Source organism: Callospermophilus lateralis, chromosome 7 (genome assembly GCF_048772815.1).
Source record: "Callospermophilus lateralis isolate mCalLat2 chromosome 7, mCalLat2.hap1, whole genome shotgun sequence".
Taxonomy (NCBI): domain Eukaryota; kingdom Metazoa; phylum Chordata; class Mammalia; order Rodentia; family Sciuridae; genus Callospermophilus; species Callospermophilus lateralis.
Window position 1 is genome coordinate 25807065 of NC_135311.1, and position 4957 is coordinate 25812021.

At 41.4% G+C, this 4957-nt stretch overlaps 1 pseudogene; it reads right to left on the bottom strand.

The window, feature by feature from the left end:
* Positions 1-1678: 1678 nt before the first annotated feature.
* On the bottom strand, positions 1679-2109 carry LOC143404125 (small ribosomal subunit protein uS13 pseudogene; annotated as a pseudogene).
* Between the last annotated feature and the right edge of the window lie 2848 nt (positions 2110-4957).

The following is a 4957-nucleotide window of genomic DNA, read 5'->3' on the forward strand; positions in this document are numbered from 1 at the left end:
AGAACACGTTTCTTGAGAAGTAACTGACATACAATAAATTGTTCATATTTAAAGTATACAATTTAAAAAATATATTTATAGATGGACACAATACCTTTATTTATTTTTATGTGGTGCCGAGGATCGAACCTGATATCTCGTAAGTACGAGACAAGCACACCACTAGTGAGCTACAACTTCAGCCCCCAATTCAATAAATTTTGACATATATACACCCATGAAACCACCATGATCAAGATATTTAAATTAAAATTTTTTTCTCACTGCTTTTCATTTTTGGTAGTTCTATTAAAATGTCTTCAAGTTGACTAATGTTTTTCTTGTTCTATTTCTAATCTGCTGTTAATCTAATCTGGTATATTTTCATTTAATGTGTATTTCTTGTCTCTAGACATTCAATTGGAAATTTCTTTTATCTTCCATGTCTCTGCAAAACTTTTTGAATCTATGGAATACAATTATAGTTTATTTTAATGCTATTATTTGCCAATTCTAATATCTGTGCCAACTTTGGGTTTATTAATTTTTTTCCTCAGTAAGTCATATTTCCCTGTTTCTTTGTATGCCTAGTTATTTTTTTTTAGATTCCATACATTGTATATTTTTTTGTGCCAGTTATTTCTGTGTCCCTTTAAGTATTACTGAGCTTTGTTCTTGGATCTACTTTCTGAACTTTGCTTATATGATTTGTTAGGTGGGAAGAGAGAGGTGTTCATTCTGAGGCTAATGATTCCCCGTGACTGAAGCAAGACCTTGCCTGTGAATTGTGATGTTTTGTCTGACTGGTGGGAACAGTCACTATGCTTAGTTATGTGTGATAGCTGGGCACTTCCACCTCTGTCCCTCTAGACCCTGGCTTTGGTTGCTTCATGCATTTATCAGGGTCAGTACTCTTTGGGCTAGTGAGCCTAGGTTTAAGGTGTATTACTCTACAGAGAATTTGTATTTCTCTACCCACTTTGGGATTGTGATCAGTTTGAGGCCTTTTAAAATTATTGGATTTAAAAAAAATGTTTCAGATCTATGAATTGCACACAAGACAGGCAAACTTCCTTCTGTCTCCCTTTGTGGGCCTGTTCTCCCCAGTTCACCCTTTCACTGAGGTGTGTTTAAGGTCTTAGAATTATGAAGAGATCTCAGCATTGCTTTTCATTTTTTAGCTTTGTAGACCCCCCAGCCCCTTTACCCCCACTTTTTTTCTCTAGGAAAACCCATTGAGAAGGAAATTCTAGGTTGCCAGTGAGGAGCAGGTGTCCTCAGAGCAAGTGGCTGCTCACCCCTCACCTCTCTGGGTTGGTATTTTTTTGGTTTATGAGGATTTTCTTTATTGTCACGCCACCTCTGCTATGCATTATGCATTAGGAATGTATTTCAAAATACTTCACAGAGCTCTCTTGGGTTCTTTGTAACTGGGTGTTTTTTTTTTAGATATCTGGCCTGAAATATTTGCAGGAATGGAAATCAAAGGCTTCATTTTATTTTCTACTTCATGGTTAAAATCTTCCAGAATTCTTTTCTATTAAACAGCTGTTTGGGAGATGCTGTGCTCTTGCAAGCCAGATTGTAGTTCAGTTTAAGGGAGGGCTGTTAGAGACTGGAAGACTGTGTATGCTGAAGAAGTGGTGAGCTCTCAAGTTTTAAAATGTAGACAAGATGGTTTTTTTTTTTTGAACATAAACTATTTACTAATAGAAAAGGCCTCCAGACTCATTTCTTCTTGGACCAAAACCATGGTACAGCCACAGTGCCCAGTGGTCTTGGTGGGCTGGCCTGGGACCCGAAGGCCCCAAATCTTCTTCAGTCACTCCAGGTCCTCCTGGAGCTTATTATCTGCATTGACCAGAACCTGGCTGTATTATCCATCCTTTACGTCCTTCTCTCTGGTCAAGAACCAGTCTGGTACGTCAGGGATCCTACATAATGGTGATCACATGTGCAACTCATCCTTGGTGAGTGCTCTAGTCCACTTGATGAGGTCACAGTCTGCTTTCCTCTACACTACATGAGCGTATCTTTGCCCCACATCCTTAATGGCAGAGAGGGTAAAGGCCATTTTCTTACCACCCATCAATGTTTGTGCTGGAACTTCTCAGGGATCATTATCAACATGGCAATGGCCACAGAGGCAGTGTGCAGGCCCTCTGTGGAAGAGCAGATGATGTTTCACTGGTCTTTTGCAGAGAAATTTATGAACCACGGACAGAATAATGGGGATATAAGAAACACAGACATTTGTTAAAACTTGTAATTCTTTGATATTGGCAGTGATCCTAATGGTGAGGATGGTGGTAGGGGTGCCCTTATGTTTATTGAATTCCTATTATATGTGGCACACATTCCATTACACTGGAAACAAGAGTTTTCAAATTCATCCCTTGCAACCATCTTACTGTGGTAGGTATTGTTATCTCTAATTTATAGATGGTAAAAGTGAGGTTATAAGAAAATAAATCTCCTAAGGTCATATGTTAAGTGACTGAGCCGGAGTTAAAAATTTAGAGTCAGCTGGCTTCAGAGCCAAGGTACATTCCTCAATACCATGCTGCCAATAATGCCTGCAGTAGCAGAGTGGCTCGAGATGGGACTGTCACCATCATCTCCCGGGCATAGTTGAGCAGATTTTTTTTTTCCTGCCCTCTTTTTAAGCTTCTGTCTGTGCCTCTGCTTAATCCCCACCATTCAGATTTTCAATTGCTGTTTGAAAGGAAGAATTATATACAAACCCAAATCAATTTTGGCGGAAAAAGGAGCACTTCCAAGTACATGCCACTAGGGGATCACGTAATGGCTTCACTTTGATTTTTACTGCAAATGCTCAGGGATAAACGTGGTAGTAAATATGCTATCTCGTTTAGCAATTTAAATATTCTCTGCAAACTCCTTAGGTCCTGTCACTCCCACATGCACCCTGTTCCTTGTGTGGGAGTGCTACCCCCCACCCCCAGCCTCTCTTCCACAGATAGAAGTTGCTAGAGTGGGGGCTTAGGGAACTGCTTTTTGCCCTGAGGGGGAGAGCTGGAGGGAGAGGGGAGCTCTTTGAAGGACTTGCCAATGATGTTATTATAACAAATAATTTGACTCTATATTTTTAATTTTTTTTTTTTTAAGACAGGATCTCACTATGTTGCTGAGTGTCTTGCTAAATCAGTGAGGCTGGCCTTGAATTTACAATTCACCTGCCTCAGGCTCCCAAGTCACTGGGATTACAGGCATGTGCCACCGTGGCCAGCCTTAACTCCATTTTTTAACTTTTCTGCTCATCAAGTATATAAGAAAGCCTGGTGACCCCTGCATTTGTGGGAAGTTCAAACCACATGAGTCCTAGTCTCACCCATCGGTGCCCCATGATCCTCTTAAAACCCCAATCCAGTGGTCTCTTCCATCTCTTTTAAATCATTTTGGTCCTTCCTGGGAGAACCTACCTTTCTCTTTCCAGAGAGCCTCATTATATGAGCAGTAAACCTTTTCACACCCTCTTGGCATGTGGCTGGATGGCAGCCGCAATTTGACATCTGGGACCAAATCCTGGGTGGGCAGGGGTGGTCCATTCTGCCTCTGTGGGGTGGTTACAATATTGACACAGAGAAGACTGAGCAAGAGATGACAGTGACCTAGGTTTCTCTGGCTTTCTCTGACAGCCACTGGCATCTCTGAAGTGTTCCTGAAAACAGTGTTGAGAGGGTGAGATCAGACAGGTGCTCAGTGTTACCACGGCTCGGCCAACTCCTTATGCCTCAACTCGTTATGAGGGCAGCTGGGCACCTGGAGCCAAGAGAAGTTGAGCCGCTGGGCCTCTTTCATCCCAAGTTCACACTCAAGTATGTTTCATATTTGAGTTAAATGGATTAGGTAAATATCGTATCGAGCTAGCCTTACCGGTTTGGCCTAATCCACTTAACTGTTCTCTGCCTTTTGAGGATGAGGGGATACTCACGTGGGAGCATTTTCTGAGACTGACTGGGCTCTTGGAAATGAGCAGAATATCAAAAGGAGAAAGAAATGGGTAAGTACCCTCAAGCTGGAGCTCAGCACTGAGCTCCTTAGTCTCTGAGGAGATAGAGAGACTCTAAGAGACAGAGAGAGGGAGGGCAGGAGGAGACTTGACCATAATCCCAGCACTGTGACATCATAATGGCAGTCCCTGGCCGTCCAACCCCAGGCAGTCTCCCTCTAGTGTTCAGAAGGGTGAAGGTGGAGAAAGGAACAGGCTGCGTTGGCCCGGTCCCTGCTCAGCATATGGGAGTGCAGTTTTTCCAGATTCTGCCACACCAGGGTGATGGGTTCATGAACTTGGAGAAAGCAAATTTTCTTCTTTGCAGTCTGGATGCTATTGACTTACTTAGCCTAATTGTGCTTGGCTCCTACCTCCAGTACAAAGTTCAACAGAAGCAGGAAGGATGAACATCCTTGCTTCGTTCTTCATCACAGGAGAGAGACGTTCAATTTTTGACAATTTATAATTATGCTAGCTAGAGGTTTTACTAGGTTGAAAAAGTTCTAAGTTTGCTGGAAGTTTTGATCGTTGATGGATGTTTTCGATTTTGGCAAATGATTTTTCTGTGACTGCTGAGATGATTATGTGATTCTTCTTTCAGTTGTTAATATGGAGACTCCACTGATTGATTTTTGAATGTCAAACTGAACTTGCATTCTGAGGGTAAATACCACTGGATCATAACATATGAGCCTTTTCATATTTTGCTGGATTCAATTTGCTTAAATTTGGTTAAGGTGTTTGGGGGTCTACGTTTGTGGTAGAAATTAATTTGCAGTTCAGTTTTCTTAGGAAGGTCATCTGGTTTTGAAATCAGAGTATTGCTGGAGTAAAAGAATGAGCACTACTCAGATTCTATTTTGTGGGAAAAGGTTAAATAGAATTGATGCTATGTATTTATTTTGGGTAGACTTCTCCATAAAGTTAAACCTAGAGTTTTCTTTCTGGAAAGGGAAAACTCAA